Source organism: Delphinus delphis, chromosome 2 (assembly GCF_949987515.2).
Source record: "Delphinus delphis chromosome 2, mDelDel1.2, whole genome shotgun sequence".
NCBI lineage: Eukaryota > Metazoa > Chordata > Mammalia > Artiodactyla > Delphinidae > Delphinus > Delphinus delphis.
Window position 1 is genome coordinate 49,716,276 of NC_082684.1, and position 23,463 is coordinate 49,739,738.

The 23,463-nt window shown below is 39.5% G+C and overlaps 1 protein-coding gene across 6 annotated transcripts in view; it reads left to right on the forward strand.

Moving 5' to 3' along the window:
* Positions 1-23,463, forward strand: part of TRIM9 (tripartite motif containing 9) — a 112,191-nt gene that overhangs the window by 38,377 nt on the left and 50,351 nt on the right. The gene's annotated exons all lie outside the window — the stretch shown is intronic.

Sequence of the window (23,463 nt, forward strand, 5' to 3'; positions counted from 1 at the left end):
CCTTACACCTAAAAGAACTAGAGAAAGAAGAACAAACAAAACCCAAAGTTAGTAGAAGGAAATAAATCATAAAGATCAGAGCAGAGGAATTCTCTGGTGGCGCAGTGGTTGAGAATCTGCCTGCCAATGCAGGGGACACGGGTTTGAGCCCTGGTCTGGGAAGATCCCACATGTCACAGAGCAACTGGGCCCGTGAGCCACAACTGCTGAGCCTGCGCATCTGGAGCCTGTGCTCCACAACAAGAGAGGCCACGGCAGTGAGAGGCCCGCACACCACGATGAAGAGTGGCCCCCGCTCGCCACAACTAGAGAAAGCTCTCACACAGAAACGAAGACCCAACACAGCCATAAATATATTAATTAATTAATTTAGAAAAAAGAAAAAAAATATCAGAGCAGAGATAAGTGAAATAGAAACAAAGAAAACAATAGCAAAGATCAATAAAAGCTGGTTTTTTGAAAAGATAAACAAAATTGATGAACAATTAGCCAGACTCATCAAGAAAAAGAGGGAAAGGACTCAAATCATTAAAATTAGAAATGACAAAGGAGAAGTTACAACAGACGCTGCAGAAATACAAAGCATCCTAAGAGACTACTACAAGCAACTCTATGCCAATAAAATGGACAACCTGGAAGAAATGGACAAATTCTTAGAAAGGTATAACCTTCCAAGACTGAACCAGGAAGAAACAGAAAATATGAACAGACCAATCACAAGTAATGAACTTGAAACTGTGATTAAAAATCTTCCAAAAAACAAAATTCCGGGACCAGATGGCTTTACAGGTGAATTCAATCAAACGTTTAGAGAAGAGCTAGCACCCATCCTTTTCAAACTCTTCCAAAAAATTGCAGAGGAAGGAACACTCCCAAACTCATTCTCTGAGGCCACCATCACCCTGATACCAAAAACAGACAAAGTTACTACAAAAAAAGAAAATTACAGACCAATATCACTGATGAATATAGATGGAAAAATCCTCAACAAAATACTCATAAACAGAATCCAAAAACACATTAAAAAGATCATACACCATGATCAAGTGGGATTTATCCCAGAGATGCAAGGATTCTTCAATATATGCAGATCAATCAATGTGATACACCATATTAACTAATTGAAGAATAAAAACCATATGATCATCTCAATAGATGGAGAAAATGCTTTTGACAAAATTCAATACCCATTTATGATAACAACTCTCCAGAAAGTGGGCATAGAGGGAATCTACTTCAACATAATAAAGGCCATATACGAGAAACCCACAGCAAACATCATTCTCAATGGTGAAAAAGTGAAAGCATTTCCTCTAAGATCAAGAACAAGACAAGGATGTCCACTCTCACCACTATTGTTCAACATAGTTTTGGAAGTCCTAGCCATGGCACTCAGAGAAGAAAAAGAAATAAAAGGAACCCAAAATGGAAAAGAAGAAGTAAAACTGTCACTGTTTGCAGATGACATGATACTATACGCAGAGAATCCTAAATATGCCACCAGAAAACTACTAGAGCTAATCAATGCATTTGGTAAATTTGCAGGATACAAAATTAATGCACAGAAATCTCTTGCATTCCTATACACTAATGATGAAAAATCTGAAGGAGAAATTAAGGAAACACTGCCATTTACCATTGCAACAAAAAGAATAAAATACCTAGGAATAAACCTACCTAGGGAGACCAAAGACCTGTATGCAGAAAACTATAAGACAGTGATGAAAGAAATTAAAGATAATACCAACAGATGGAGAGATATACCATGTTCTTGGATTAGGAGAATCAATATTGTGAAAATGACTATACTACCCAAAGCAATCTACAGATTCAATGCAATCCCTATCAAATTACCAGTGGCATTTTTTATGGAACTAGAACAAAACATCTTAAAATTTGTATGGAAACACAAAAGACCCCGAAAAGCCAAAGCCGTCTTGAGGGATTAAAAACAGAGCTGGAGGAATCAGACTCCCTGACTTCAGACTATACTACAAAGCTACAGTAATCAAGACAATATGGTACTGGCACAAAAACAGAAACATAGATGAATGGAAGAAGATAGAAACCCCAGAGATAACCCCACACACCTATGGTCAACTAATCTATGACAAAGGAGGCAAGGATATACAATGGAGAAAAGACAGCCTCTTCAATAAATGGTGCTAGGAATACTGGACAGCTACATGTAAAAGAATGAAATTAGAACACTCCCTAACACCATACACAAAAATAAACTCAAAATGGATTAGAGACCTAAATGTAAAACCGGGCACTATAAAACTCTTAAAGGAAAACATAGGAGAACACTCTTTGACATAAATCACAGCAAGATCTTTTTTGATCCACCTCCTAGAGTAATGGAAATAAAAACAAAAATAAACAAATGGGACCTAATGAAACTTAAAAGCTTTTGCACAATGAAGGAAACCATAAACAAAATGAAAAGGCAGCCCTCAGAATGGGAGAAAATATTTGCAAACGAATGAGCGGAAAAAGGATTAATCTCCAAAATATATAAACAGCTCATGCAGCTCAATATTAAAAAAAGAAACAACCCAATCCAAAAATGGGCAGAAGACCTAAATAGACATTGCTCCAAAGAATACATACAGTTGGCCAAGAAGCACATGAAAAGCTGCTCAGCATCACTAATTATTAGAGAAATGCAAATCAAAACTACAATGAGGTATCACCTCAGACCAGTTAGAATGGGCATCAACAGAAAATCTACGAACAACAAATGCTGGAGAGGGTGTGGAGAAAAGGGAACCCTCTTGCACTGTTGGTGGGAATGTAAGTAAATTGATACAGCCACTATGGAGAACAGTATGGAGGTTCCTTAAAAAACTAAAAATAGAATTACCATATGATCCAGCAATCCCACTACTGGGCATATACCCTGAGAAAACCATAATTCAAAAAGACATATGCACCCCAATGCTCATTGCAGCACTATTTACAATAGCCAGGTTATGGAAGCAACCTAAATGCCCATCAACAGACGAATGGATAAAGAAGATGTGGTACATATATACAATGGAATATTACTCAGCCATAAAAAGGAATGAAATTGGGTCATTTGTTGAGACGTGGATGGATCTAGAGACTGTCATACAGAGTGAAGTAAGTCAGAAAGAGAAAAACAAATATCATGTATTAACGCATGTATGTGGAACCTAGAAAAATGGTACAGATGAACCAGTTTTCAGGGCAGAAGTTGAGACACAGATGTAGAGAACAAACGTATGGACACCAAGGGGGGAAAGCCACCGGGGGGGGGGTGGTTGTGTGATGAATTGGGTGATTGGGATTGACATGTATACACTGATGTGTATAAAATTGATGATTAATAAGAACCTGCTGTATAAAAAAAATAAATAAAATTAAATTAAAAATTTTTTTTTAAAAATGAAATCTGTCTTGTCATAAACACTCATTAGCTAGTGTCACCCTCCTAGGGCCACACACAAAAATTTGTTGTCTTTGAATATTCAGAGACAACCTTCATGTCCCGTTCCATCATGTATCCCCCAGTTCTTCTCAGAGCATAATATCCAGAACCAAACCTGGTGCCCAAGGTAGGATGTGGATGATGGCAGGGAATGAAACTGGTTCCTCCCCACGGACCTGAGCTCATGAGCTGAGCTGGGGCTCGCAGACTGAGACCAGCAGATGAGTCTTGAAAAGCCCCAACAGGGTCAGCCAACACAGTAGTTAAGAGTTTTCCATATTTTCACATGATGACAATCAACAGGAGGTGAGAAGCAGCCACTCTCTTATACAAATGAATTCTCTAGTTCACCACAATCCTCACCAATCCCAAGTATCTCTCCGGTGCAATATTAGGCTAATGTTAGAGATAGCCTGGATTTTTCTTCCTTAAGCAAAACCAAACAACTACTACTATTAATAGAAGCTTCCATGTGGCGGAGACAATAGGAAGTGGCCAAGTAGCAGCTACTCACCTAACCCATTTCATTCATTTTTCACAAGTTAAGATTGGATTTAGCCACATAATAGGAAACAAGATTGGATTCAATAAAATAAAATTTTTTCTCACTTGCATAATATAAACACAGAGACAGGTAGTCAGCTTATGGTGGCTACACTGTCATCAGAGACCTATGTTCCGTCTATTGTTCTGCTCCACCATCCTTATTGTGCAGCTTCTACCCTCCAAGTTGCCTGATAGTTCAAAATAGCTGCTAAAGTTCCAGTCATCGAGGTCACGTCCCAGACAGGAAAAAGAAGAAAGGGAGGAAAGGGCTAAATGGCACCTGAGTCAGTTCCCATTAAAGAACTTCCTCAGAAGGCCTCTCAAAAACTTCAACTACCTCTCATTGGCTAATCACAGCTGCAAGGGAGGTTCAGAAATAATTTTTAGCCAAACACATCGTTGCCCCCAATAATATAGTGATCTGTTGCCCCCAATAATATAGTGATCTGTTAGGATGGAAGAAGGAGGCACTGGCCATTAGGAAAGCAATTAGTAGCCCCTGGAAGAATTTGAATTGTTGACCTTTCTAAAGATGCAGCTCTATATCAATGCATCCTGATTTTTTTCCTGCATTCACATCATTCTGTGACCTCTGCTGAACCTGTTTTCTAAAATTCCTAAACCACTTTTTTAAAATTAATTTTTATTGGAATATAGTTGCTTTACAATGTTGTGCTAGTTTCTACTGTACAGCAAAGCGAATCAGCCATACATATACATATATCCCCTCTTTTTTGGATTTCCTTCCCATTTAGGCCTAAACCACTTTTGACATTATTCTGCAAAATCACATCTTACAATCTTGGACTTGCGCAATTTTTTTTAGATTTTATCAAGGGCAAAGCATATAATCTGGTTCAATTCAGACTGTGGCTCCAATCAGAATCTCTTTGGATCCTCAGTCTGTCTTTTAAATTAAGTATATGCAAATATAGTATCCTCTTTGCTTTTAAGCCATCCATACTCCATTGAAATCTAAAAGATAAACCAAACAGGACCAACATTATGCCTGAACCGTGCATTATACCTTCAGAAATCTCCCTTTGTTATTTAAAAAGTTACGCTCCACCAGCTAAGTAATAAGCTAGCTAAATTTTCTTTTTCTTTTCTAGAAAGATATCACACTAGATTCATTTAAATGCCTTTTAAAATCATACTATCAAGTTGGTTTGACAGTACTTACTTCCTGTGAACCATTATTGGCTTCTGGGGATCACTGTTTTCCTTCTAAGTAAATACAACCCTACATTTAATAATTATCTTGAAACTTCATGATTTCTATTAGCTTATACTGAAAATAGAATTGCCTACATTTGAAATTTTATTTAGATTTTACTGCTTCATTTATCAAAAAGACTTTGAGATTGATTTCTTAAGCAGTTGCTTTATTGAGATATAATTCACTCACCCTTTTAAAATTCACCGTTTCAAAGTTTACAATTCAGTGGGTTTTAGTATAGTACTCACAGACTTGTGCAACCATCACTACAATCTAATTCCAGAATATTTTCATCACTCCAAAAAGAAGTTCTGTACCCATTAGCAGTCACTCTCATTTCCCCCTACCCCAGCCACTGGCAACTACTAATCTATAAAACTTTCTGGCTCTACAGATTTGTCTATTCTGGACTTTTCATAGAAATAGAATCGTACAACATGTATCCTCTTGCATCTTGCTTCTTTCACTTGGCATAGTGTTTTCAAGGGTCATCCATTTTGTAGCATATGTCAGTACTTCGTTCCTTTTTATTGTTGAATAATATTCAGCAATAATACTGCGTAAGTATAACATTTCATTTATCCATTCATTAGTTGTTGAACATTTGGATTTTTTTCACTTTTTGGCTTTCATGAATAATGCTGCTGTGAATATTTCTATACAAATTTTTGTGTAAACATATGTTTTCAATTCTCTTGAGTATATAGCTAGAAGTGGAATTACTGGGTCATGTGGTAACTCTATAACTTTTTGAGGAACTGCCAAGCTGTTTTCCAATGTGGCTGCACCCTGTTACATGCCCACCAGCAATGTATGAGGTTTCAATTTCTCCATATCCTCCAACACTTGTTATTGTCTGTCTTTTTTATTATATTCATCCTTGTGGGGATGAAAGGGTATCTCAATGGGTTTTGGTTTGCATTTTAATTTGATTTTTATACGCACAGCATTCTTAGCATTAAAGAAGACTTTATTTGCTTACTCTAGAACTAAATGTTTTTCAAATCTTTCCCTTCTATATCAGCCAGGGTTCAATCAAAGAAGCAGAACCACTAGGAGATATGCCAGTTAGTTAGTTAGTTAGACAGACAGGGGGATTTGTGACAAGGATTTGACCTCACACAATTGTAGGAGGAAGTGATTAAGCAGTCTCTGTAAGGCTATTATCTGCGTTCATATCTGACCCTGGAACTTGAAGTCCACAGGGCAGAACTAGAGGAGACTGAAACACACAAGCGCAAGCTGGAGCTCATGAGGACGGACCGAAACCCATGTCAGTTCTTCTTGCTTCTGACCTTGGTGATGTGATGCAAGTGTCTTGCAGAATCTGGGGCCTTTTATCATAGAACTAAACCACACACACACCTGGCCCAGGAATTGGAGAAGCTGGAGGGTCCAGGGGAAGGTGGAGCGATTGCTGGCTCAGTGGCTGCCTCATGCCAACTAGTTGAACCAGCATATAAGTGACAATGTGTGTAAGTTACCAAATGACTGATAATTCCCTCCCCCACTCCAAATCTCCTTCAAGGATCTCTCTTGTGGCCCACCCTAGCTGGACATCCAGGAAAGGGAATTCTGGAGAATGCAGTTCTACTTTCCTTCACACATTTCAAAGCCACCACCGCTTCTCAGTTTCTTTCTACAAGCAGAGAACTGAAAAGTAGTCATATAATTAGTGAGATGCCTAGTTCTATTAACTCTGTATGCACATCCTATAAAAACAGGTAAAGGATCTCTAAGTTATAAATCCTAATATTTGGTTTCCTGACCAAATTTCACATAAAACTTCTGTAGATAAGTGTCCATCATCGGATGAATGGATAATAAAGATGTGGCACATATATACAATGGAATATTACTCAGCCATAAAAAGAAATGAAATTGAGCTATTTGTAATGAGGTGGATGGACCTAGGGTCTGTCATACAGAGTGAAGTATGAAGTAAGTCAGAAAGAGAAAGACAAATACCATATGCTAACACATATATATGGAACTTAAGAAAAGGAAATGTCATGAAGAACCTAGGGGTAAGACAGGAATAAAGACACAGACCTACCAGAGAATGGACTTGAGGATATGGGGAGGGGGAAGGGTAAGCTGTGACAAAGCGAGAGAGTGGCATGGACATATATACACTACCAAACGTAAAATAGATAGCTAGTGGGAAGCAGCCGCATAGCACAGGGAGATCAGCTCGGTGCTTTGTGACCACCTGGAGGGGTGGGATAACGAGGGTGGGAGGGAGGGAGACGCAAGAGGGAAGAGATATGGGAACATATGTATATGTATAACTGATTCACTTTGTTATAAAGCAGAAACTAACACACCATTGTAAAGCAATTATACTCCAATAAATATGTTAAAAAAAAAAAACTTCTGTAGATGGAATTGATCAAGAATGCTTCTGAGTCAACAGGCATTTCAACACTACCCCAGATGGTCTAGTATTTGATTCTAGCTTGTTCTCTATCTTCTCTTTCTACCTTTCTATCTTGTTCTTCTCTCCATCGTTCCCACCATTCTCTGCCTTCCCCTCTCGGATGCCCCCCCACCAGCTTGATGTCTCTGCTGTGCTCTGCCCATGAGACCACATATTCTACCCACTCTGGTTTCTTCCTTCCCCAACACCTCTCCTCTCTCCATACTTAACTCTAATCAATTAGCCATCAGCATACCAGAGTTCTGTCACTTTAAATATATAACTAGAAATAGACGGAAGATGATATTCTAAATATAAGACATTCAGGTAGACAATTCCCATAAAGCTGATTCACTCTAGTAATAACATTCTCAGTCAGAAATTCAGAAATTTCTCAGTCAGAAATTCAGAAACACTATAGGAGTTACAATGTATGCATTTTAGGACCTCATATAAGCAAGTTAAGCTGTTAACATTATTAACCATGAGCTTAATATTTTATGCTGGGAATATATATGTGTGATATATATGTAATTAGAAGTGGCAGAAGAAGAGACCAGCCCTGTGTTCACCCAGAGAAGGTTGAGGCCAAGTCTAGAAGAAGCAGGCAGGTCTGTAGCAGAGCAGGCTTGGCTCAGCTCCTGGGAAAGGCTCACGATGAAGGGACACCAGTTCCTCCACCCACACCTGCCAATTGGACCAGGCCCCCAAAGGCCTCAGAGGGCTGCTCTTACCCAAAGGAGGAAGATGCCCAATGGGAGGGATGGGAGGAGAGGAACTTTATCCTAAAAAGATCATTTCAGGTTTGCCTTTGTGGCCAGCACATTTGTAAAACTAATGTAACTTCAAGGTCCCCTTTCCTCATCAAAATTCTTCCCAGTTTTCTCAACATTACCAAAAATTCCCTTAACTACAAAGTCTTTCATTTGACAACTAGAAATAAAAGATTTAAAAGGGAACTCTTTGGTTTAGATAAAATTTTAATGTGAATGAATTTCAATGACAGGATAATGGCGTATTTGGTCGATCATTCGATCATTCTTAAGTGACTGGTATCCTATCCTCCCTAAGCTATGAGAGGAAGGAGAAGAATTGACATCAGGGGCAGGCTGAGAGGACAAGGAAAGTGCACAACACAGAGAGGCAGACTTTACCAGATTTGGCCATAATTATCTTCTGCTGGGTGGGGAGAATGACAGGTGGGATACTGAGGAATTGCTGTGTAATACTTGCAGTGAAATTTAAAACCCGCTTAGCATAATGCAGCTTAGGCTGGGGAGGGAGGGGTTGATTTAGCTATCAAGTTCACACTTTGCAGAGGGTCCTCATCACAGTCTTGAATAATCAGCATCCTTATTCAAAGCTGCATACTCATTCCCTTCTCAGTTCTCTGCTGAGGACACCACCTCACTCCAACAGAACTTCCTGCTCCAGCAGTGAGTCCCACGGTTCAGAAGGAAATGTGGCTTAATGAATTCAGGAATGGAATTAATGGAATTCGCTTTGTTAATTATATACTGCTAGATTGGTGGCAATTTTTTTCTTACAAATCAGAATTAACCATTATGAGTTGTATAAATGTTATTAGGAAAATATGTTTATAAAACATTATTTGAAACTCTGAACAATAGGTTTTGAAATGAAAATAAAAAACCTGAAAATGTTCCTACATATCTTAACATATAGAATAAATAATATATTTTAAATTATTTTTAATTGATAAAATAAGATTACTAAGAAGGGGAAATGATGGTAAAGAGAAAAGAGTATTCTTGGGCAATAGCAGCACCTTATTTTAACAGAGATAATAAGCAACTAAATTCATATCATACTTAAGAACAGCTCCGGGAATCTCGTCTTTTCAAGAACTAATAGTTTCTGGAAATAAGAGGAAAGACATTTGGGGGTGAGCACTTGTCATTTGCTGTGAGGTGCTCTAAAATCTATTCCCTCTACCTCGGATGAAAACATCATTGAAATTCACAGGAGGGCTAGGCTGTGCAGCCCACACTTGGCGGGTGCAGAACGCAGCGAGCTGCAGCTCCAAACAGGCCTCTCCCTGCACATTGCTCTGTCTGCGTGATGTCACCTCACATAACCCACCCTTGCTCATGCAAGCTTTTAACAGGCTTTTCTTTGGAAATGATTGCACAGTTATTTAGTCGTTTACAAAATCAACCAATTCCCATGGTGAGATTTATTTCTGCGGGAGTCAAATCTTAGATTCTAACTAGCAGAGCGAAAAGCTGTTGTCATGGAAACCATTCCCATTTCACTAGGCAGGAGCTGCAATTCACTTGCCTGGAGATGGATTGACAAAGACGCAGAGGGAAAGGGTAAAAAGAAATCAGACGTAGCTTAAATCCATTTTTCTGAACAATATTGATGATCGCTACTAATCTTACTTAGGATGGAAAATTGACCTGTAAATAGTGGATCCTAACAAACCTTTCAATGCTGGGGGGAAGAAAAATCGAAGTATGTTTTAGAAGCTATTTAAGATAACCCAAAGAGTTTCTCTTTTGTCAATGAAGAGGATCATTTATTAGAATAATAAGATTGTGTTTTAATTTGTTCTCAGAATAATTGAAGCCATAGTAGTGAGAGAGAGAGTTATGTTAAGGATAATTCAGTGTCCTTATATTTAGGCTTTATAAGTTAAATGTTAGGACTGTCAGAGAAGTAATATGTGGATTTATCATGAATATGAAAGGATCGCATGCATCTCAAACTCATAGTCAAACCAAGCACGTCTGCACACAAGTTCTTCTTCCTACAAACTTATGGCATCATGAGTTGACCAGAAAGGACATGTGTATTTCGAGCCTTATGGTATTCATGCCTTCCTAAAGGACGGGACATTTCTAAGGGTAGGTGGAGGTACTAGCAGAGGTGGTGTGAGCCATCCCATTTTGTACTCCATGGGCCCAATCATTCCTCCTCCCTCTGAGAAATTACCACTTTTCAGATTAGGCATACATTTCCCCCTAAAGGACCTTCAACCAGACACATCCTTTATTTTATTTTATTTTTTTATTGAAGTATAATTGATTTACAATGTTGTGTTAATTTCTGCTGTACAACAAAGTGATCGTTATACATATATATGCATTCCTTTGTATATTCTTTTCCATTATGATTTATCAGAGGATACTGAATCTAGTTCCCTGTGCTATACAGTAGGACCTTGTTATTTATCAAACCAGACACATCTTTTAAATTACAATGATGTCATTGTGAGAGGGCACACAGATCAGAGTTAGCGGATGCCATGTGGCCAGATTTCAGGTGCTGCTGGGTATCTGCAACAGAAGTGAAGTGACAACACGGTCAGAGGAAGGGTTGAGAGATGACGGTCTTCATCCAAGGCAGCAATAGCTCCCAATATCAAGTATTACAGAAAATTGAGTGAAATATTTCTAGTAGTCAACTATAAGATCCTTGAGGGTTTTGTGGGTATCTGTTTAAATTCAGAGATTCAGTTGAAAGACAAACAAAGTAATCTGAAAAAATACTAACCCCACAGCATGGGGTCTTAGTAAACAAAGATTAATTATATACAAGGAGTATTTATCCTTGGGGAAAAAAATGTTTATTTTAAAATAAAAAGCGTAAAGTATCTCCAGTAAAATATACAAACCTTAAATTTACAGCTCGATGAATTTTTATATATACACAAACTTTTACACTTATATATATGTTTCTACCACCCAGATCAAGATGTAGAACATATCCCTACACATAACACTTTCACCATTTTCCTGACTTCCATTATCATGGATTAGTTCTGCCTTTTCTTAAACTTTACATAAATACAATAGATATATTTTTGTGTCTCACTTCTTTTGATCAGCATAATGTTTTAAAACTCATTTATGCTTTGCATATATCATTATCTTGAATGTGTTCATTGCTAAGCAGTATTCTATTGTATGAATATACAGAATTTATTTATCCATGTTACTATTGATAGACATCTGGGCAGTTTCCAGCTTGGGGCTATTATAAATAAAGCTGCTATGAACATTTTATCTAAGTCTTTTGTGGACATATGCTGTCATGTCGGGTAGCTGTATATTTAACTTGCCTAGAAAGTGTCAGTTTTCTCAAGTGGTTTTGCCATTTTAACTCTCATTAGCCTCTGTGAGGCTCTCCATCCGCACCAGCACTCAGTGTTGTCAGTCTAGTGGGTGGGTAGTGGTCTCTCTGTGTGTGCCCTTTTTTCTAAAGAAGCTTTTTAGAGAAGCTGTGCTAATATCTGCCTCAATGTTATAGGAGGGTCCTGAGGTCAGAATAAAAATTCAGATATTGTGATTAACACTTCCCAGCCTCCCAATGACCCCATGACTTTGAAAAATGTAGCTTTTCCAAGATAAGTAAAATTTCAAGTGAGCTGAGATTTCAGGGTATATATAAACTGATGGTCATAACAGGTTCAAGTGGAAAGGAACACTGGTATCCAAAACACACGTCAGTTTAGGCTTGAACAAATAGCCACTTGCTCTGAAGAGACCAAAAATCTGTTTCCGGTCCCTGTTTTAAAAAAGCTGAAATTCAATAGCTGACTCCAGCCTCATGGGGAAGCTTCGCCCTTGGTGATTAGCCGCAGGGCTATTGAGACAGCTCAATCTCCCAGAATTTCTAGTTTATGAGGAGGTCAGGTGCCTCAGATACTTCACATGTGTATGGAAAGGGCTGAATAGCCAATTACGGTTCCTTAACCTTGAAATGTGTCCGCAGATTTCACTGGGCCAAATTCTTTGTGGTCATTCTCCTTTTCTTTGGAAGCTAGTCCAATGTCAAAGGGAGAACAGAGGATGCATATTCTAAATACATTTACAATATATAAGATGAAGCAATCTGGCCATTGCCCAAGGGAGTGAGCCTCCAGCTTCTAACTGACTGCCTTCTCAGGTGTGTTAGGTTTCTATTACCACAACCCTTCATGACTTAAAACAATGCCGATTTTTTAATCTTATAGTTCTGTAGGTTAAAAGTCCAACACACAGGGCTGAGTCCCTTCTGGATACTCTGGGGAGAATCAGTTTCCTTGCCTTTTTCATTTTCTAGAGGCCACCTGTGTCTGTTGGCTCATGGCCAGCTTCAGAGCCTGCAATGTGGCTTCTCCCTGATCCTTCTTCTCTCGTCACATCTCTCTCTCATTGACTGTAGCCCAGAAGGTCCTCTACTTTTAAGGACTGATGTGATTAGAATGGGCTCATCAGGATAATCCAGGATGATCTCCCCAAACCAAGGTCCATAACCTTAATCACATCTACAGAGTTTTTTTTGCCATGTGAGGTAAGATGACACAGGTTCCAAGGATTAGGGCATGAACATTTGGGGAAGGGGCATTATTCTGCATACTACAGCAAGAAATAGAATCAACACCCAGGGATTGAACCTGGTCACCCTGATTCTGATGGCTGAGCCCTGCTCTCAGTGACACTACTAAGGCACAGGTGCTCCCTTGGAGTGAACATTCATTAATGCTGCGTAATGGTGTAGATTCCACAAGTGTGACTTTTATTCCTCCCAAGGTGTCACAAAAGCTGAAGAATAGATGGTATGACACCTCTTGTATTTGTTTCCCAGTAAAGTTTAAAGGAAACTTGTGACTTTAATCTCAGTTGCAGGATTGCTTAGCTGTGAGCTATTCTTTGATGTTATGAAAAATATTTTTAAAAGAGTTAGAGACCACTGTATCTTGCCATGCAACTCATAACTTAATACTGGAAAAAAAGACACTGAAATTATTGAATGTTCAGAACATAAGAAGAGTCTGCCAGAGCCATCCTGATGTAAGCACTTAAGTGCAAAAAAGCCTCTTCTTTCTTTTATGATCTGGCCACCATTGTGATTTACCTTTGAAAGTATATTAGAGTTGGGAAGGATTCTATTCTGGGTCTAGGAGGTACAGGATAGGGAGAAGGGAAAAAAGTATTGCTGGTTTTCCAAGTTCCATCTAAGAACAATATTTCTAGTAGGAACAATGTTATAAAGAGTATGTGGGTTTCCTACCTCACCCAAATAATCATATTTTTGACTGTAATATATTTTTACAAATTATTTCTCCTCATTAATATCTAGATAAATTATAAATTCAGTTTCAGTTTCCAGTTTGATCCAAGGATTATTTAGAACGGTATTTTTTAACTTCTGAGAGATACATTAAGTGAAGCATTTGGGGTACTGTAGTGGGAAAGGAGAGTCCAAGTTATTAGTTAATTTTGACTCAGTAATGGACAAATGTAGGTTTACATGTGATGAAGATGGGAAAGTAGCAGCTTGCAAATGGAAAAACATAGCAAAACATCCAAATTAATTGGTGAGTGCGATTAAGATATTGAAAGAAATCTGATAAAGCCACACATTTTTTAAAAAGGAAAAATGGATTATAACAAAGAGAAATATAAACAATATTGATGGAATACAGTCAACTATATCAATTAATACCATAAGTGTAAATAGCCCAAATTTCCCTATGGTAATAAAAAAAAGTCAGATTGAGTTAAAAACAAAAGTAGTTTTAAAATGAAAGATGAGCAAAATTTTACACGAGAGACAGGAGGGTATATATATAGTAGTATCATATGAAATTGAATTCAAGGCCAAAAGAACTAAGTGAAACATAGAAGGATAAGATCTAGTGTTAAAAGGTATAAAGAAGATATAACAAAGAAGAAAGCCACAGATACAGAAAGGAAAAACTCCTAAAAATAAAGGAGAACATGATCCTTGTGGGAAATTTGATATCTATTTGTTTTAGAAAATTATGTCAAGTAGACAGATAATGAACAAAAATATAAAGTATCTTAATAACCCAATTAATAAGTTCAAGTATGTTTACAAATATGTTACAAAGGTTTATATTATGCATATCATCTTTATATTATACATATCCTGTCCTGTAAGAAGAGAGGATATTCATCTCTTATGCCTGTTACATGTTTACCAGAAGCTATCATGTACTTGTATCTGTCCGCAAAATAATGATTATAAATTCGAAAGAGTAGAGATTTTGTGAACCAGACATTCTGACCATAATCTACTAAAACTAGCAACCTACGACTTCACTTCCTCTCCAACAGGCAACCTGAATTTTCCAGATCTCTTGGGGACCCTAAGGTAAGCAAACACGTGTGGTGAGGCCAGCCTTGTCTAGTCATCAGCAGTGGGAAGAAACTAGCTTCTGTAATTAAACACTTAGGTAGCACCCCATGGACGAGGACCTCTTCTAAGGGCTTCACAAATAATACCAGTGAGAACTTATACCTTAACTAGGAAAAGATCGATAAGAAGCTTTTGAAAAAAACCCACCCACCCACGCTGGTAATTTTAAAATGCAAATTTTAAAAATGAGGTTCCATTCTTTGCCTATCAGATTACAAAGATAGATACAAATTATAATATTTAGAGTGAGATATACAGACAATAATACTTGCCTATATATTACCTTCAGCAGGAGTGTAAATTAGAAGATTACCTAGAGGGACCTTTTGATAACATGATTTTTAAAACCTTCTAACTATGAAAGTTTGCTGATCAAGCAATTTCACTTTTGGAAATAATCAAGAATGTGTCCAAATACTTCCTACACGAATTTCATTTTGGCTCTTTGCAACAAAATGGAAACAAACTAAATATCCTAAAATAGGAGATTATTTAACTAAATTATGATGCACCTGCACAGTGGGTTACCCTACAGTTTATCGGTGAATAGCACAGATTCTGGCCACAGACTTCCTAGGTTTGAATCTCTGCTCTGCTTCTTAACAACTGTATGACTTTGGACCACTTAACCTCCCTTGCCTTCAATCTCTCACCTATAAAAAATATGAATAATAATAGTAACCACCTTTGCTGGGTTATTTTGTGAAAAAGATGAGTTAATATGTGTAAAGCTTTGTGAGAAGTGTCTGCCATGTAGTAAATGTTATCAAAGTGTTATATAGCTATTATATAGTCAGATAGATAGTCAGTGTACTTAGTCAGGTGGAAAAATATTTATAGCATATTAAACGAAAAGATCATATTTCAAGACATCAATAAGTATATGACTTGATCCCAATTTTGTTGATATACACTATATGGAGACATATGTAATTGACTATAAGTGTATACAAAATTTCAAAAGATAAACATCAAGGGTTCATTATCAAGGCTATTAGTAGTATGTCTCTGGTGAGATTGAGGGTTTTCTTTTTTCCTTCTAAGTCTCTTTATTCTCTGATTTTTCTGAAATGAGCATATTCTGCCTTTGAAATAAGGTGGGAAAAGTTTTTTCTTAAAACAAATAAAAAGTCTTGCTCTTGCCAATTCTCCTCACTGGAAATTTGAAGGGGTGAGTAAGAAGTCATTCCTGTTTTGAGCACTTAAAACTTGAGTCTCTGAAAAAGCACAAAGCGTTTCTATATGAAAAATAGTTCAGTGCTTTTTTACCTTTTCATGTATATTTCTAAGATCATGTTTTAAACTATTTAGTGAAAAGTGCTTATTTTAGAACTGAGAGTTTCTATCTGAGGTATTTAAATACTATTAAGAACTGAAAATTTATAGATCTTAAATCTGTTTTGCTTGTCTTAAAACAATTCCCTGGTAGTAGCAGACAAAGCAGAATGCTGTAATACCACCTGGAAGAACATGATGGACCAGTGTGGACGTGAAGGCAGCCAGGGGGATCCACAGAGAAAATAGCTTTCTGGAAAATCACTCAGAGCCTGCTGGTTGGGGCCCTAGAATTCTCCTAGGAGAAAAGGCAACACACACACAAAGGAGATCTATCCTGTACTCCATCTCCAGGATGTAAAATCCAATATTTGCACGAAGGCTTAGCCCAAGGAAGGCATATTTCTGATTCTTGGCTGTAAATACTTAGTAACTGCCTAACAACACACATGTGGTGGCTTAGAATATCCACAGAAAGGCGAGCTCTGCCTTGGGAAGAGTGGTGTTGACCTTACAGCCTGTGTGCCTGCTACTTTATTAAAGTTTCAAGCCTTCAATCACAACAGTTTCTGCATGAATTCTTTCACAGCTTGCAGCACTCTGAGCAAAAGCCATAGAGACATTGAAAATCAATTTCCACCAAGAAACTATGAACGCTGGGGTGAGGCAACAGTTATTTTGCTTTGCGATGAGGTAAAAAGTGGCTCCTCTATTTCATTGCTGAAAAAACCTTCAGTGTTGATTTGCATCTCCATTTTGAGTGTTTTCTGTCTAAGACAGAGAAAGATCTGAAGTTTAGTGGATAAAGGCTGTGCAGAGAACCTCTGGAATCAAACTCTGGCCAGAACTGGCTATGTCTTACTAGGAAAGCAGATACTTCTCATTTTCCCTGAGAAGTGGAGAAGCTACATTTCTGTTGTTAGTTGTTAGAATATTCCAGCTTTCTTCTGCTTTATTAGAGAGCCTATGGGAGAGAACTTTTAAAGGGGACATTATTAAGCTCAGAATGGTGGAAGTTTCAATGCAATGATGGTTCCTTGAGGCAAGAGATTATGTCTACTGTCTTTATTATTGTTTTCCTGGCATGAATCACTGTGCCTGGTCCATGGTAAAAATGGAAGGTTGATTAAATTAATAAATCATGAAGGGAAAGTTATAATTGCTATCTGTATTAATCAGTTTTGCTGCAGTAACAAACAACCCCCAAAATCTCAGTGGCTTATAAACCAAAGGTTTATTTCTTGCTCATATTATATCATAGGAAGTAGTCTGAAGTTCCATTATACATGTCTTCTTTCTAAGGGCCACAGCCACCACGTGGGATATGCCCTGTGGCATGCTGACCTGACTTATACCAGCCCACAGCTCAAAAGAGTTGATGGTGCACATCTCTCCCCAACTCTGTTCAGTGATGCCATGTTGGTGGCCTAAAATTAACTATGTATTTACAACATGGGAATTGGCAAACACTGCAAATCAAAATTTGTTTGTTTCTTGGTTTTGTTTTTTGAGGGCCAGTTTATCAATACATCCCTGGATCTGTGTGACAAAGAGCAAAAGAGCTGGTAGAAAATCACAAGGCCTCTTTAAGCTAAAGCAAACCACATGGCCAAGGGTGACAATGGGGCAAGAATACATGCTCCATCTACAGGAGGTCCTCCAAGTCCTGTGGCAAAGATGGGGAGGGAACAAACAATTGTAAATACTACAATATACCCAACTGTCTAGATAATTGTAATTGACCAAACCCCACATTGGGACATGTGGTATGACAAAGTGTTTTAATGATTTATGTATGTGTATTTTAACATAATTCTCATTGTAAAAACAATACTATTTATTAAATGCTTATAATATGCCATGTGTTGTATAGAACTTTATATAGTACATAATCCTCATCACAGTACTATGATACAGGTACCGTGATTATCCACGTGTTGCAGATGAGGAAACTGAAGCCTAGAAAATTGTTTTTTTAGATAGGGTCCGCTGGACACAGATTCAGAGAGTTGAATAGGGATGGTTAGCTGCTCAGTTGTCTCCATAGATCCACCTCCAAGGAAGTGAGAAGGCCAGGATTGAGCAGAGGGAGGAGTTGACCTGCAGGAGCCTCAGCCAATCCTGCAGGGAGTTCTGGAGCTGGGATGACCCTTCAGGATTATTCTCAAAACAAGGTAAGGGGGTCCCAGCTGATCCCTATCCATGGGACATCCCTGAAAGGAGGCATAGCCTTGAGCAACCCAGTTTGCTATGGCCAAGAGCAATTCCTAGCATAATTTATCAACAGCAGATAGTCCCAGCTGGAGGAAGGGTGCAGCAGCCTGGAAAGGGAACCTGGGCAGAGCACCAGAGAATGCACTGTGGTTAGGTGATATGTCCAGGGCCACACAGCTAGTAAAAGGCTAGGATTGAAACCCACATCCACCTGCAAAGGAGGCAAGAGTATACAATGGAGAAAAGACAGTCTCTTCAATACATGGTGCTGGGAAAACTAGACAGATACATGTAAAAGGATGAAATTAGAACATTATCTAACACCATATACAAAAATAAACTCAAAATGGATTAAAGACCTAAATGTAAGGCCAGATACTATAAAATTCATAGAGGAAAACATAGACAGACACTTTAAGGGAGACTAGGGTCATCCCAGGGATGCAGTCTTGAGCTATTAGAAAGTATGTTAGTGTTTGTTCAAGTTTTTGTAGGCCAAAATTGAGTCCTATAAAGTAAACAAGAGGACTCAGAGGAGCCTGGCTAGATAGAGTTTGGTCAAGGAGAGACTCTTTGTCGCAACCAATTAGCAATAAGCAGCAGTTTAGTGGACCAGTGCCCTACCCTTAAGACCACTGTGATACAAGCCTCATCCAAAGCTAAGGGCCTCCCCATACACCACTGACGAGATAGCTCATACACACACAGTCACATACTCTCACACACTCTATACTCACGTTCACACTCACATATACACTCACATTTACATACAATCACACGTAGGCTTTCGCACACACATATGCATACACACTCACATACACAGCCTCGCACACACATGTTCTCACACTCACATGCACTCACACACACACACTTGCCCCTGGACTGTGTGTTTCAGTTCCCAGGCCCAGCTACTCAGTTTGAAGATTGCAGCCCCAGCCCTGCTGTTAAGTAAGAGACAGGGTGGCAGCTCCAAGCAGGCCAGCCTCTGAGGCCTCCCACCCATCTAACTACCGTGAGCTGGGGCTGGGATAGATCCAGGATCTCCCACCAACAGACCAGAGGAAAGAGCCCTTCGTGGGGGGAGGAAAGGTACAGGCAGGAACTGAAGTTCTAAGTGGAAGGAGAATCAGGCCCCTTGGGTAGCTCAGCTTGGAGGTTCCCCAGGTTCTACTCACTTTTCTCTTCCTTGATCTCATTCCACACTCAGCCCAGTCCCTGCCCGAGATCTCAGGTCAGTTGGTGATAAAGCCAGCATTGGACCCCAAACTAAAGCTTCTGGCCCTCTCCCATGAGACCCCTCTCTTTGACAGGGGTCCTTTTTAAAGTCACTAAAAATGCTTTAGGAAGAAAAAAAGTTGACCATTTCATAGGGTAGCTAGTCTTGCTGTGGTTTACATGTAAGCTGACTGTTAAGCATAATCAAATTCCCTAATAATCATAATCCCCTCCTCAACTCACATTCTTTCGTTTTACATACTCTCACCATGGGTTGTTTCTGTTTCTTCCTCTGTGGGTGGGGAAAGAACTCTCTTCTCAGGAGGCTGGAGCAAAGGGCACAGCTTTGGAATCAGACTAGGGTTTGTGTTCTGGCTCTTCCTTGAACCAGTGAGTGGTAAAGCCTTAACTCAGGAGTATCCACACCTTTGAACCTCTGCAAAATGGCAGGGAGGTGATTGGGGTTAAATAGGACACCTGATAAAAGCACCCGTCAGAGTTCGTGGCTCATAAGAAATGACCAATATGTTGACACCATTTGAATTTCTTGTTTTTACTTTTTAATTATATAATGTCAGTAATGTAGTGAGAATCAAAAATCAGTATTTCTTCAATAAAAATTGTTATTCTCCCAGTGGGCGGGGGGGGGGGTGCGGCGGGTCCTTCTGAATCGCATTGCATTGATCCTCACTTTTCTCCTGTGTTTTGTGGTGACCTTGGTATCTGGCAAAGAGGTGGCGTGGGCCACAGTCCCAAGCGGGGTGCACTATGTCAGAGCTGCCCAGGGTGGCAGCAAGGTCGTTTGGGGGCCATCAAGGTGCCTTTACACATTTGCCGCCTCACCTATTTTGTACCAAATCTTGGTGGACCCTTTTTGACCCATCTCGTGCTTATAACTTCAGATCCCAGACAGCAAGGAAGCTTCCTTTCATTTGTTCCAATTTGTCTCCATCCAGTATTTGTAGTAAATTGAGGGGGGGAAATGACAGAAGAATAATGTTCACGGCACGGAAAGGAAAGAAGACGTGACTTTCTGTCTGGGAAAGCTTGGTATCTAGGAGGATGCACTGAATCCGTTACCGGTTTCCTGAACCTAAATAATAGTGGTTCTGAAAAATCCTCCACAGGGGCTCCCAGACTGAGCTCTGACCTCTTATAACATACACTCCTTTGCGAGGCTAGGGGAGCCAGCCAGGGTAGAAGCTGGAGGGGAAAAAGCCCGGGAGAAGGAAGGGAGGAGGTGGAGTTCTTTGTTTCTCTCCTTCAAGCTCCAAACAACTTGCCATCTTTCTGGGCGATCTTGGTTATTCCGAGCATTCTCTGAGCTCTGGACTGGAAATTTGTCAGTGCTTCTTTGGCTACATCATTGTCCCACTCCCATTCACTTTCTGATCATGACATCTTTTCAAAAGTAAATTGGAAAACAAATATCCAAGAAATCAGGATGTCATTGCTTAGGCATTATAAACAGCTTCTGATGGCTACAGGTACAGCCAAAGATGCCAAAATGAAAACACATACTACGTATTTTCATCTTCAGTGTTCTGGTGTAAATTTACAGGGCTGCTCTGTGGTCCTAAATACAGAACATCTCTGTTAGCATAGAGCAGGAATGTAAATGCTTCTGGGAAACAAAATCAATCAAAAATAATGTTCTTCTACATCAGATGTGGCTTATAACTGTAATCAAAAGACTGTCCTATAAAAGCAACGCACATATAAATCCTTACAAGAAGAGCATTGTCTAGTGATAGATAGTTTCCAGGATTTTTCATTGTCTCCTGCTCTGTTTCCACAAGGTGGCAAATCTTAAGGGAAAGGTTTCTAGATCTTTATCTTATAATGCAGTTGTTTATCAAATACCAGAACAATCATTAGCCAGGTAGAAGGCCTGCACATAGACACAAAGGGAGGAAATCCACAAATAAATTGAGTTTTGCAGTTTATGTACTGCTTTACTGTATAAAATCCAGGGAATGGTTGAGGCCAGCACTCTTTTTCTACTATAGTATAATCTTCTTCTAAGTATATAGCAGCACCTGGTCAACAATGCTTATTGGGTGTCAGGTCTGACTTCCATTATATACACACACATTTAGTTGCAAGGCTGGACTGTAAGAAATCAGGTAGCTCCAGTTCTGTGCAGCTGAATGAATTTGACGTCTCTACTCAAACCTCCAAATGTGGTTACTAAGGCATGGGTTACAATAAAAGGGGGAAGAAAACTGTGGTAGCCCAGCCAACTCTGACTCATTTAGAAGAAGAGAGAATATGAGTTCTAAAGTCACAAGAACAAACTTTTTCCTTTAGAATATGATTCTCCTTCTATTGCTCACTCTTCCAAATAAGACTCTCTTTACCTTTTTCATCCCCTGGGCTCCTGAAAAAGTTCTTGAGACAACTTTTAACCCAAGTTATAGTGCAGCTGGGACCCAGTAATAAATCATTGAGTAGCCCTTTCAGCAACTCACTGTAGGATCACTTTTTACTTTTTCTTTCTGGGCTGCATCGGTTTAGACTCCCAGGGTTTGAGTACCTCGATCAAAGTACAAGTGATGAAGGGTATCCTCCTGTGCCAGGAACCTGCCCTGTGAATCCCACCCCAGTCAGTTCACAGGTGTTTGTGGGCAGGAAGGAAGAGGTGAGTAAGAGTTAATAACAGCCGACATTTATTAGCATGCACCGTGTGCCAGCAGGGTTCTGGACTTTAGATACAGTATCTCATGCCGTGCCCACAGCACCCAAGAATCGTAGTGTTCTTCTCATTTATGGATGAGGTCAAACTATGTGTAAGATATGAACAGCTGGTAACTGACAGCATTTAAGAATTTGGAATAGTTCCCCTAACCACTATCCTTTATTAGCAGGAGCCTTCAGGCTGATGAATGCCTTAAGCCTTCACAGTAACCCAACTACAAAATATTATTATTCCCACTTTTTCCATTGGAGTAACTCAGGCAGAGGTCACTTTCTCAAGGTCACGTTTAGAAAGGGACAGAGCCAGAATCTGAACCCTTCCAAAGTCTGTGCTCTTACTGCCTCCCCACAGTGCTTGCACCAGGCCTGTGGCATGCACACTTTTAAAGAGATTCAGTGCCTGACTGCATATGTAATAATGCAAATATAAGTGAAAAACATCCATAGGACCAAGAGATATAATTTTAAGATTCTGCCCTTTAGCTGAAAGGACAGAATGGATGAGGCACTGTGTTGGCAAGGAGGAGAAAGGGCTTCAGTGTTCAAAGAAAGTGTTGTGGGGAAAGGCAGCGTGTCTCTGTAATTTATAGGAGGGATGGAAGGACTTGCCCAGTCTGCCAGGAGCAGGAATTTTGTACCAAGTACAGTGGTAATGGCTGCAAGTAACGGTAAACTCCAGTACAGGGATTAAACTCGGAGGTAATTTTCCCCCCACCATAACAAGAAGTTTGGTGGTAGGAGACTTCAAGTGCCGGTTCAGATGCTCAAAGATGCCATTGGAACCCAAGCAACTTTCTCCTTTCACCGTCCTCCCTTACCACGTTGGCCTTCTCTTCTTGAGAGTCACAAGGCATCTGCCATAAAGTCAGCAGCCAAAGGGAAAAGGTTGCACCAGCCACAATGGTCCCATGTTAGCAGAAAAGCAGAATCTTTCTCAGACCCCTCCAGCCCCCATCCAACTTCCACTTAGGTCTCGTCAATCAGCAACAGAGATTGGGAGCCCGTGTGGAGGATGTTTCAGAACCACTATTATTTAGGCTCAGGAAACCGGTAATGAATTCAGTGCATCCTCCCAGAGACCAAGTGCCACCCGCCAGCAGCAAGTACTTACCTGGACACCTGGGCCCCCCCAGCAGAACTGCATCCGCATGTGGACGGGGTGGTGTGGAAAGTCAGAAGAGAGTGCACCTTGCTTTAGGAGGCTAGTGTGGAGAGGAGCTGGGGCAACAGGGCTGTACTTGAGAGAAGGAC